The following is a 13,342-nucleotide window of genomic DNA, read 5'->3' on the forward strand; positions in this document are numbered from 1 at the left end:
AGTTCAATTATATATTCTGTGTTGTGTGATTATTTTATTAGTTTTATAATGCTGATTAGCATTTAAAGTCTTCATTTCAAAGCTTTAAAAATAATGTATTAGATGTTACTTATGACAATTTTGAGAGGGACCTGGAACCTATCTCCCTCACTTCCCATTGACTTACATTATAAACTGGGTTTCAATTTACAACTGTTTCGATTTACAACCATTCCTTCTGGAACCTAACCCCGGCGTAAACTGAGGGCTACCTGTAATGTTTCATTTCAATGTTAGCTCGGTAGCGCTATAAATAATTTAAATATTTATTACTATTATTTTTTTTATTATTATTGTATTCAGCAAAATTTAAAGTGAAAGTAAATCCTAGCGTTTTACAAATCCGGCTTGGCGCCCCTGGGAGCCGGATTTACCGCACGGCTATTGGCTAAGAGGTGAAAACGTCACTTCTTAGCCAATTTTGTTTTTGCCATGGGCTCCTGTACAAAGTAAAAATGGCGATCGATTGAATCAAATAAAGGAGCTTTCTACATGAAGTATCTTATACTTCATGAATGAAAGTGCCCTTTATTTGTTTCAATAGTTAGTCCTAGCGTTTGTAAAACGCTAGGATTTACTTTCACTTTAAATAGGCAGTATATATTTGAATTCACACAAAAACAAATATGACCAAATAATGTTTAATTTCAGTGTTAGCTTTGTAGCTGTAAATAATTTAAATATTTATTTATTATTAATTTATAATAATACATTTTTGTCTATTATTATGGTACATAATGCATACTTTTGCTTTTTATAAATCATATTTTGAACATCTAAAAGTGTTTTTTTTTTTTTTTTAATGAATGCAGAACTTGCATGCAATAAACACTTCTCAAAAACAATGAGTTATTCCATTTTAGAACAAATACACATCCTAAAAGCAATCTGGTTCTGGAAGATTATTTTGCTACTAAGTTATAATAGATCTCTGTCTCAAGAATGACTTGAAACTCTGCTATAATTAAAACAGATACTTCTTTTGCCTGAAGTTGTTTCTCTCTAGCTTTTAAATTTTGAAATTAGATTAGAAGCGTGTTGCACTTTGTCTCATAAATCAGAATAAGATAGACTTCATTATCGGGAGATGCCAGAAGCACTTTGATGTTTTATCATGAATGGGGGAATTGCCAATGATCCATCAACCCTTTTTAAATCGTTGGCCACTTTGTAATATTTTATTTGTTTAATCCTTTTTTTACATAAGGGGCGTTTATGACAAAATGCACTCTCTCTCTTTAAAGTTAATATCATTTAGCTCCTGTTGTTTTGGTTTGAAGGAATAAATTGTATCTTCCACAACTCATTATAAACAGGAAAGAAAGGACTGGACTTCCTATGATAAATGACCTAGTAAGATTGTACTTATTTGAAAGTGTAATTGATAAAGCTACTATGGCTTACACTCCCCAAAGAGTTCAGTGTTTGTCTGAGGGATGTATATGTGGGGTATGGTTTCTGACTCTCTTTTGTCACAAAGCTTTCATAGTGGCCGCAGGGACTTGGCTTTTGCCTCCTGTTATGTATCTACAATATGCTGATATGTTTTGGTACTGGTTTGGCTATCTACTTTATTAGTGGATAAGTGAAATTTTATTTAAATTTTAAGTGGCCCCACAACAATGCCCTTTGTGGATTTAGTTTTTCAGTGTTTTTTAAATCCCACCCTTAATGTCTGTGGACTCCACAGCTTGGGTAATAGTTCCCAGGAGTAATGGATTGTGGACTCTCACCACCTGTATGAAAGAAACCATAATTTATGCTTACCTGATAAATTCATTTTTTTATGGTGTTGAGAGTCCACGAGACCCCACCCTTTACATTTTTGATTTTTTTTTGTTATGCTCATCTTTTTTTCTCTGCTTTTATTTTTTGCTCTTATTTATTTTCCTACCTCATTTTGCTTGGCTGTAAATTAAACTGAGGTACCTGTGAGGTGGGAAGGGTTTTATAGAGCTCTTGGAGTTTGGGAATCTTTGCCTCTTCATAGTGGTAGGGAAGAGTAATTCTCAAGAATAATGGATTGTGGACTCTCACCACCATGAAAGAAATACATATATCAGGTTAGCATAAATTGTTTCTTTCGTGTAATTGGCAAGAGTCCATGAGCTAGTGACGTATGGGATATACAATCCTTCCAGGAGGGGCAAAGTTTCCCAAACCTCAAAATGCCTATAAATACACCCCTTACCACACCCACAATTTAGTTTTACAAACTTTGCCTCCTATGAAGGTGGTGAAGTAAGTTTGTGCTAAGATTTCTACATTGATATGCGCTTCTCAGCATTGTTGAAGCCTGATTCCTCTCAGAGTACAGAATGTCAGAGGGACGTGAAGGGAGTATCACCTATTGAATACGATGATTTCCCTAACGGGGGTCTATTTCATAGGTTCTCTGTTATCGGTCGTAGAGATTCATCTCCTACCTCCCTTTTCAGATCGACGATATACTCTCAATTTACCATTACCTCTACTAATAACTGTTTTAGTACTGGTTTGGCTATCTGCTTTATGTGGATGGGTGTCTTTTGGTAAGTATGTTTTCATTACTTAAGACACTCTCAGCTATGGTTTGGCACTTTATGCATTTATATAAAGTTCTAAATATATGTATTGTACTTATATTTGCCATGAGTCAGGTTCATGTTTTTCCTTCTGCAGACTGTCAGTTTCATATTTGGGGAATGTAAACATTTTTAAGTAATTTTTTTTCTTACCTAGGGTTTAGTCTTTTTTCAATTGACTATTTTTTGCAATTGCGGGTATTAGGCCCGCGGGTGTGTCAAATGCTAAAGTTTATTGCGTCATTCTTGGCACGAGAAATTTTTGGCGTGAAAAAATACGTTTATGACGCTACTTCGTCATTTCCGGCGTCATACGTGACGCCGAGACCTTTCACACGGCGGCGTCATTAGTGACGCAAGTGTGTCATTTGGCGCCCAAAAAGGAGTTTACATTACGTTGTGCGTCATACTTGGCGCCAAACTTTTCATTATTTCAATACCCCTTGTATGTTTGCCTCTTGCTTTTTGCTTTCAGAGGCCTATGCTATTGCATTTTTTCCCATTCCTGAAACTGTCATTTAAGGAAATAGATAATTTTGCTTTATATGTTGTTTTTTCTCTTACATTGTGCAAGATGTCCCAATCTGATCCTGCCTCAGAAGTTTCTGCTGGAACATTGCTGCCTGACATCAGTTCTACCAAAGCTAAGTGCATTTGTTGTAAAATTGTAGAAATTATTCCACCGAATGTCATTTGTAATAATTGTCATGATAAACTTTTACATACAGATAGTGTTTCCATCAGTAATAGTACATTGCCAGTTGCAGTTCCTTCAACTTCTAATGTGCATGATATACCTGTAAATTTTAAAGAATTTGTTTCTGATTCTATTATGAAGGTTTTGTATGAATTTCCACCTTCTAATAAACGTAAAAGGTGTTTTAAAACTTCTCATTTAGCTGATGAAATTTCAAATGACCAACAACATAATAATTCATCCTCTTCTGATGAGGATCTATCTGATTCAGAAGATCCTTCCTCAGACATTGACACTGAAAAATCTACTTATTTATTTAAAATAGAGTATATGCATTTCTTTATTAAAAGAAGTGTTAATTACTTTGGCTATTGAGGTAACCAGTCCTATTGACGTTCAGTCTAATAAACTTTTAAATGCTGTTTTTAAACCTCCTGTGGTTTCTCCAGGGGTTTTTCCCATCTCCCATTCCCCAACTCACATAGCTGGACACACCCTCGACCCAATCTTCTCCGCAGGCAATCACATCTCAGTCAACCACATAACCGAACTCCACTGGACTGACCATCACTGTATACACTTCTTCAACAAACCCACCACGCACCTCCGGCATCATCACCCAAGAACAACTGCACTCCACACTGATCAAGTCCCCCCCCAGTGACCTCCACTGACGCGAACTCCTCCGCCCGCAACCTACATCGCTGGATCACAGACTGCGCAAATAGCCCCGCCCCCCTCAAGAAACCATCCTGCCGCCAGCCCACCAACAAGGCCAGCTGGTTCACCCCCACCCTTCAGGACTCCAAACGCCACTGCAGACAATTAGAGAGAATATGGAGATCCAGCAAGTCCCCCTCGGACAAATCCGCCTACAAAGAAGCCGTCACCACCCACCACCACCTCATCAAAACCACAAAGAAAACCGCTATCCTAGACAGAATCCATGCCAAAACCCACAACAGCAAAGAGCTGTTCACAGTCATCAAGGAATTCTCCAAACCCAACAGTGATACTAATGACATCCCACCCTCCCAGGACCTCTGTGACAACATCGCTACTTACTTCCACCGCAAGATCATCAAAATCTACGACAGCCTTGAGCTCCAGAACTCACCGCCGACCCACCAACCTCCACCTCACCCAAACCCACCACCCGCCACCTTCTACGCACTACCTGGAGCCCCCTCACCACGGAGGACACACTCAGAATCATGAAATCTATCCACTCCGGAGCACCCTCAGACCCATGCCCGCACCACATATTCAACAAAGCGGGTTTTACCATTGCCCACGAACTCTGCCTCACCATAAACTGCTGCATCAAAACTGGCACCTTCCCAGAGGACTGGAAGCATGCAGAGCTGAAACCAGTGGCGTCACTAGGGGGGTGCGGGCCTCACCCGGGTGACACCCTCCAGGGGGTGACACCACCAAAAAAATTTTTTTTATTTTTTTTTACATTTTATTGAAATTCAAATAAATACAATGTAGAGATGCATATATTTTTTTATTAGAGGGGCCAGCATTTGTTAACATTAGTGGGATTGGGGAAGTTGTAGACACTTCATTTTTTGCACCTTGAGCCAGCTCTGCAATTTCCACAAATAGTTTTCCCGGCTGCTTTTGCTTGTTTGTACATTGCTCCTCCCCTGCCCAAGTTCACTATGAAGGTTGTGGGCATGCCGTGGGGATTGCAAAGTTGAGCTGTTAGCCTAAACCTGCCTGCCTATCTGTGCTCACTGCTCAGTGATGTGCGGAGCAGTGGAGTCACTCACTGCTGTGCTGTCTCTCTAAACGGGAACTAGGAAATCATGAGAGGGATGCCTGGCACCTGACCACATGACTGTCTGACACTGTCTCTAAAGTGAAGGAGCCACGTATGATGCCCACCAGACCGGTACGGTTACAGTACACTAAGTGCACCCTGAAGAGGTAGGAGGGGAGGGCGGATGGAGGTCTGGGGGTGGGCAGAGAGCAGAGGTGCTTGGCCATAAGAAGCAGTAGGCACGCTGCCCGGGGCTGTGCACTGACAGACTTGGAACAGAGTCAGAGAGCAGAAATTTCATAGTTTGCGCGCATAAAACCTTTTCTTTAGTGATTTATTTTTAGAGTGCTCTGTTTATCTTTCATTTGATGCTCTGCTGATCCATGGAGCAGCTCTAGACATGAGCTTTATAATTAATGCAGTGCAGCTGACATATTTTATATGTGTGTGTGTCTGAGTGCTTGTGTGTGTGTGTGTGTGTCTGAGTGTGTTTGTGTGTGCATCTGAGTGTGTTTTTAAAGGGACAGTTCACCCAAAATTTTTCTCCCCTTTAAATTATTCCCAATGATCCTTTTAACCTGCTAGAGTGTATTTAATTGGTTACAAGTAGCTCCTTTACTCCTATTTCAGCATTTGAAATAGCTGATTTAGCCTGTTGTATTGCCACCTATACTGAATAAATTAATACTGGAGTTAAGTTAAGTTAAGTAATAAAATGATCATTTTCCATTGTTCTCTCTATGTATTGCGCTTTGGTGTTCCAGCCAAATAAAAGATAAGGAAGCAAGTCTGTTTACACAAACTTAGAATATAATGAGATCTGATATCACCTTTAAGTTCAACCCATTGTAATAGGCTGTGGTTTCAAAGCACAAAATCAGCTACTTCATAGACACAAATAAGCATGAAAATGGAATTTCTCAAATATTTTATACTCTTCAGTTGGTATAACAAGTCATTTAAAATGCATTAATGGAAAAAACTATTTTACAGTATGTCTGAGTGTTTTTGTGTGTGTCTGCTTTCTGGGGGGAGGGGGGTGACACCATAACTTACTGCACCGGGTGACACCAACCCTAGTGACGCCACTGGCTGAAACCCCTGCTGAAGAAACCCACAGCTGACCCCATAGATCCTAAAAACTACCGTCCCATCTCTCTTCTCCCCTTTCCAGCCAAAGTAATCGAGAAGGCCATCAACACACAACTTGTTGACCACATCGAGACCAACCACATCTTGGACCCCTCCCAATCCGGTTTCAGGAGCAATCACAGCACCGAGACCGCCCTCCTCGCTGCCACAGACGACGTCCGCACCCTGCTCGACCAAGGAGAGACTGCTGCGCTCATTCTTCTAGACCTCTCTGCCGCATTCGACACTGTAGCCCACAGCACCCTCCTGACGCGCCTACACGATGCTGGCATCCGCAATAAGGCCCTGGAATGGATCTCCTCCTTCCTCAGCGGCAGAACCCAGAAAGTCAGACTCCCATCCTTCTCCAATCCCACAGCAATCAGCTGCGGCGTACCCCAAGGCTCTTCTCTTAGCCCCACCCTCTTCAACATCTACATGGCCCCCCTCGCCGCCATCGTCAGACAACACAACCTCAACATCGTCTCCTACGCCGACGATACACAGTTAATCATCTCACTCACCCGAGACCCTGCCACCGCCAAGAAGAATGTCCACGAAGGACTTACAGCAATCACCACCTGAATGAACAACAACCGTCTCAAACTCAACACTGACAAGACCGAAATCCTCCTCCTCGGACCCACCAAATCTGCATGGGATGACTCCTCGTGGCCCACAGCCCTCGGACACCCTCCAACTCCAACACACCACGCACGAAATCTAGGCGTCATCCTCAACTCATCACTTTCCATGGACCACTAAGTCATCGCCGTCTCTTCGACTTGTTTTCACATACTCCACCTACTGCGAAAAATCTTCAAGTGGATCCCCACTGAAAGTAGAAAATCTGTCACCCATGCCCTCGTCAGTAGTGGACTGGACTACGGCAATGCACTCTACGCCGGGTCCTCCATCAAGGTCCAGAAATGACTCCAACGCATCCAAAACACCTCGGCCAGACTCATCCTCGACATCCCTCGCCAAAACCACATCACAGAACACCTACGGAACCTACACTAGCTCCCCGTCGTCAAGAGAATCACCTTCAAGCTCCTAACCCATGCATTCAAGGCCCTCCACAACATCGGTCCTGAATACATCAACCACCGTGTCAATTTCTTCACCCCCTCCAGACAACTCCGCTCTGCCGACCAAGCACTCGCAATCATCCCCCGCATCAAGAATAAAACAGCTGGAGGAAAATCCTTCTCCTATATGGCAGCGAGGTCATGGAACTCCCTCCCGCTGAACTTCAGACAATCCACCTCCCTTACAAACTTCAGGAAGGACCAAAAGACCTGGCTCTTTGAATTAATCGTCTTCCCTTAGCCGCCCCCCCCCCCCCCCCCCCCCACCATAGCGCCTTGAGACCCTCACGGGTGATTAGTTTGCGCTTTACAAGTACCCAATAGATAGGCTATTTCTGATATATGATTTCTAGGGAATGGAATAAGCCAGGTACTTCTTTTATTCCTTCTTCAAGGTTTAAAAAATTGTATCCTTTACCAGCAAAATCTATAGAGTTTTGGGAAAAAATCCCCAAAGTTAATGGGGCTATTTCTACTCTTGCTAAAAGTACAACTATTCCTATGGAAGATAGCACTTCCTTTAAGGATCCTTTAGATAGGAAGCTTGAATCTTATCTAAGGAAGGCCTATTTATATTCAGGTCATCTTCTCAGACCTGCTATTTCTTTGGCTGATATTGCGGCTGCATCAACTTTCTGGTTGGAAAATTTAGCGCAACATGAATTGGATTCTGACATATCTAGCGTTATTCGCTTACTGCAACATGCTAATCATTTTATTTGTGATGCCATTTTTGATATTATCAAAATTGATGTTAGATCCATGTCTTTAGCTATATTAGCTAAAAGAGCTTTGTGGCTTAAGTCTTGGAATGCTGATATGACATCTAAATCTAGATTGCTATCTCTTTCTTTCCAAAGTAATAATTTATTTGGTTCTCAGTTGGATTCTATTATTTCAACTATCACTGGGGGAAAAGGAGTTTTTTTGCCTCGGGATAAAAAACCTAAGGGTAAATATAGGGCTTCTAACCGTTTTCGTTCCTTTCGTCAGAGTAAGGAACAAAAACTCAATCCTCCCCCCAAGGAATCTGCTTCCAATTGGAAGCCTTCCTCATATTGGAATAAAATCAAGCCATTTAGGAAACCAAAGTCAGCCCCTAAGTCCGCATGAAGGTGCAGCCCTCATTCCAGCTCAGCTGGTAGGGTGCAGATTAAGGTTTTTCAAGGATTTTTGGATAAAATCTGTCCAAAATCATTGGATTCAGAGCATTGTCTCTCAAGGGTATCAAATAGGATTCAGAGTAAGACCTCCTGTGAGAAGATTTTTTCTCTCACGCATCCCTGTAAATCCAGTAAAAGCTCAGGCTTTTCTGAAGTGTGTTTCAGACCTGGAGTCTTCAGGGGTAATCATGCCAGTTCCTCCTCAGGAACAAGGTTTGGGGTTTTATTAAAACCTATTCATTGTCCCAAAGAAAGAACATTTATTCAGACCAGTTCTGGATCTAAAAAGTTTGAATCGTTATGTAAGAGTACCAACTTTCAAGATGGTGGCTATAAGGACTATTCTGCCTTTTGTTCAGCGAGGACATTATATGTCCACAATAGACTTGCAGGATGCATACCTTCATATTCCGATTCATCCAGAACACTATCAGTGTCTGAGATTCTCTTTTCTAGACAGGCATTACCAATTTGTTGCTCTTCCATTTGGCCTAGCAACAGCTCCAAAAATCTTTTCAAAGGTTCTGGGTGCCCTACTATCTGTAATCAGAGAACAGGGTACTGCAGTGTTTCCTTATTTGGACGATATCTTGGTACTAGCTCAGTCTTTACGTACTGCAGAATCTCACACGAGTCAACTAGTGTTGTTTCTTCGGAAACATGGTTGGAGGATTAATTTGTCAAAAAGTTTCTCAACTCCTCAAACAAGGGTCACCTTTTTAGGCTTCCAGATAGATTCAGTGTCCATGATTCTGTCTCTAACAGACAAGAGACGTTTAAAATTGGTCGCAGCATGCCACCACCTTCAGTCTCAGTCATTCCCTTCAGTGGCTATGTGCATGGAAGTTTTAGGTCTCATGACTGCAGCATCGGACGCGATCCCCTTTGCTCGTTTTCAGAAGAGACCTCTACAGCTTTGTACGCTGAATCAATGGTGCAGGGATTATACAAAGATATCACAATTAATATCCTTGAATCCCAATGTACGACACTCTCTGACCTGGTGGATAGATCACCATCGTTTGGTTCAAGGGGCTTCTTTTGTTGGGCCAACCTGGATGTGATCTCAACAGATGCGAGTCTTTCAGGTTGGGGAGCTGTTTGGGGATCTCTGACAGCACAAGGGGTTTGGAAATCTCAAGAGGCGAGATTACCAATAAATATTTTAGAACTCCGTGCAATTCTCAGGGCTCTTCAGTTCTGGCCTCTGCTAAAGAGAGAACCGTTCATTTGTTTTCAGACAGATAATATCACAACTGTGGCTTATGTCAATCATCAGGGTGGGACTCACAGTTCCCAAGCTATGAAAGAAGTATCTCGGATACTTGCTTGGGCGGAATCCAGCTCCTGTCTAATCTCTGCGATGCATATCCCAGGTGTAGACAATTGGGAGGCGGATTATCTCAGCCGCCAGACTTTACATCCAGGGGAGTGGTCTCTCCTTCCAGATGCCTTTTTCTCAGATTGTTCAGATGTGGGGTCTTCCAGAGATAGATCTCATGGCCTCTCATCTAAATAAGAAACTTCCCAGATATCTATCCAGGTCCAGGGATGTTCATGCGGAAGCAGTGGATGCGTTGACACTTCCTTGGTGTTATCATCCTGCTTACATCTTCCCGCTTCTAGTTCTTCTTCCAAGAGTGATCTCCAAAATCATCATGGAACAGTCTTTTGTGTTGCTGGTGGTTCCAGCATGGCCACACAGGTTTTGGTATGCGGATCTGGTTCGGATGTCCAGTTGCCCACCTTGACCACTTCCGTTACGGCCGGACCTACTATCTTAAGGTCCGTTTTTGCATCAGGATCTCAAATCATTAAATTTGAAGGTGTGGAAATTGAACGCTTAGTTCTAAGTCATAGAGGTTTCTCAGACTCAGTGATTAATACTATGTTGCAAGCTCGTAAATCTGTTTCTAGAAAGATTTATTATAGAGTTTGGAAGACTTACATTTCATGGTGTTCTTTTCATAAATTCTCCTGGCATTCTTTTAGAATTCCTAGAATTTTACAGTTTCTCCATTTGAACCTATGGATTCTTTGGACATTAAACTACTTTCTTGGAAAGTGTTGTTCCTTTTGGCTATCTCTTCTGCTAGAAGAGTTTCTGAGCTATCTGCTCTTTCTTGTGAGTCTCCTTTTCTGATTTTTCATCAGGATAAAGCAGGTTTGCAGACTTCTTTTCAATTTTTACCTAAAGTTGTGAATTCTAGCAACATTAGTAGAGAAATTGTTGTTCCTTCCTTATGTCCTAATCCTAAGAATTCTTTGGAGAGGTCCTTACATTCTTTGGATGTGGTAAGAGCTTTGAAATATTATGTGGAAGCTACTAAAAATTTTGGGAAGACTTCCAGTCTATTTGTTTTATTTTCTGGTCCTAGGAAAGGTCAGAAGGCTTCTGTTATTTCCTTGGCTTTTTGGTTGGAACTTTTGATTCATCAAGCTTATTTGGAGTCGGGTCAGGCCCCGCTTCAGAGAATTACAGCTCATTCTACTAGATCAGTCTCCACTTCATGGGCTTTTAAGAATGAAGCTTCAGTTGATCAGATTTGCAAAGCAGCAACTTGGTCCTCTTTGCGTACATTTACTAAATTTTACTATTTTGATGTATTTGCTTCTTCGGAAGCAGTTTTTGGTAGAAAAGTTCTTCAGGCAGCTGTTTCAGTTTGATTCTTCTGCTTTTGATTTAAGTTTTTTTCTTTCAAAATGAAAATAAACTTATTTTTTTGGGTTGTGGATTAATTTTTTCAGCTTAATATGGCTGTTTTTATTTTTATTCCCTCCCTCTCTAGTGACTCTTGAGTGGAAGATCCACATCTTGGGTATTGATATCCCATATGTCACTAGCTCATGGACTCTTGCCAATTACATGAAAGAAAACATAATTTATGTAAGAACTTACCTGATAAATTCATTTCTTTCATATTGGCAAGAGTCCATGAGGCCCACCCTTTTTATGGTGGTTATGATTTTTTTGTATAAAGCACAATTATTTCCAAATTTCCTTTGTTGATGCTTTTTACTCCTTTCTTTATCACCCCGCTGCTTGACTATTCGTTAAACTGAATTGTGGGTGTGGTGAGGGGCGTATTTATAGGCATTTTGAGGTTTTTGGAAACTTTGCCCCTCCTGGTAGGATTGTATATCCCATATGTCACTAGCTCATGGACTCTTGCCAATATGAAAGAAATGAATTTATCAGGTAAGTTCTTACATAAATTATGTTTTTTTTAAATCTAATCTGTGTCATTCTTAATGCATATGTCAGTGTTTAAGATTTTCTCCTCTAGACCAGAGAAGCGAGGTTCTCTGAGAGTGACAGTGGAATTCCCAGAGCTTTGCTTTGAATGTGGCATGTGGTGTGTACCTATTGTAGTTCACCCACCAAAATAGTCAACACTCAGATGCACACAACTATGTTAAAAGAAAAAATGAAGCATTAGTCACATTTGGCAAATGGTAATAGGCCAGGGTAAGGCCTTTTCTTTCTTGTCCTTATCTTACAGTCACACATGCTAGCTTCCAACAATACACACTTTAAAGTGCTGGTTATTTTGTATGTTTGATATTTAGATTTGATGTATCCTATTGATTTTTGTACCCAGGATTATCTGGGGTCAACTGCCTAAGACCCCAACGAAAGTGCTTTGAGCTGGCAAGATATTCCAAGGGATCCACCGATATGTCGAGCAAGCCAGTCGAAATATTCCAAGCTCCTGACATAGATGCTAACAAGTGGAATTGCAGAGAGGCGTTTACTATACATGCCATTGGTTAGCGATGCTGCCGATAGATAACACCTAGCATCGTTGCCCGTATTAGCTATGTACAGTAAACAATTCCTAAAACCTAACACCAAATTTAAATTACAATAGCCATTAAAACAACCTTTTGGGAAGGCTGCCCTTTTGCATTAAAATAAATTAAACCCCCCCCTCTACAATACATGCAACCTACCACCCCCAAAATAATATAGGTTAACTACAAAACCTATTCTAAAAATTAAAATAAAAAATATTAAAATAAAAAACCCCACCACAAAAAAGACATCTTCATCCAAGTGCCCATCTTCACTAAGGCGGACTTCCAGGCGTCCTCTTCCACCACCTCTGCTCCGCAATCTTCATCCACGCTGGGGCCCTCTTCATCCAGGGTCCAGGTGCCGGGGGCCCATCTTCCAGGCAGCTTCTTTGGCCGCTTCCAAATATTCTACCTTCAATTTTTCAGCTCTCTTCCTGAAGTCCTCCTCTTCATTCGGTCGTTGCCGCACACTGAATTTCAGGATGCGCGGAATGCCTTTATATAGGGGTACCACTTCATCCCTATTGGCTGATGGTAAACAATCCTTTGGAATATAGCTCTGCGCCCAACCACTAATCATAAGTACCCCATGAATGCAAACTAACACTACGCTAATCATTTTTAATCAGCCAATAGCAAGAATTTTTTATTTTCTGTTTTCTATCATCCAATAGATTTTCTATTGGATTGTGTGCCACTAGTGCGATATGTTCGAATCAGCAAAGTGCAGGTTGCGAGGAGGGTCATGTTTGACTCGCCATCCATTAGCTTGAGGTAGTTAGCGTAGTTGTAGTGCAACTTAGATTCCGCCAGCAATATTTGAAGTGTGCCTACATGGAAACTATTTTTAGTTTTAGTGAGCTCACTGTCTGTGCTGTGTAGGCCCACTTCAAATAGGCTATACACAAAAATGGCAAGGCACTATAAAGGCAAGCTTCTCAATTATTATAGTTACTACAGATACTTATTTTGTCAGTATCTATGTATTATCCTGTTATGAGAAGTGGTGCTAGCATTTGGTACACAACTTGTATAAGCAATTGAGATATATAATCCCCAGAAGGAAATGCTTGAATAGCACTCTTTGCCCA

General features: G+C 41.2%; 1 protein-coding gene across 3 annotated transcripts in view; it reads left to right on the top strand.

Annotated features, from left to right (window-relative positions):
* The window catches only part of NBAS (NBAS subunit of NRZ tethering complex), a 1,903,611-nt gene that overhangs the window by 631,207 nt on the left and 1,259,062 nt on the right, over positions 1 to 13,342 (top strand). The window lies entirely within an intron of this gene.

Source organism: Bombina bombina, chromosome 4, assembly GCF_027579735.1.
Source record: "Bombina bombina isolate aBomBom1 chromosome 4, aBomBom1.pri, whole genome shotgun sequence".
In the NCBI taxonomy this organism is placed as follows: domain Eukaryota; kingdom Metazoa; phylum Chordata; class Amphibia; order Anura; family Bombinatoridae; genus Bombina; species Bombina bombina.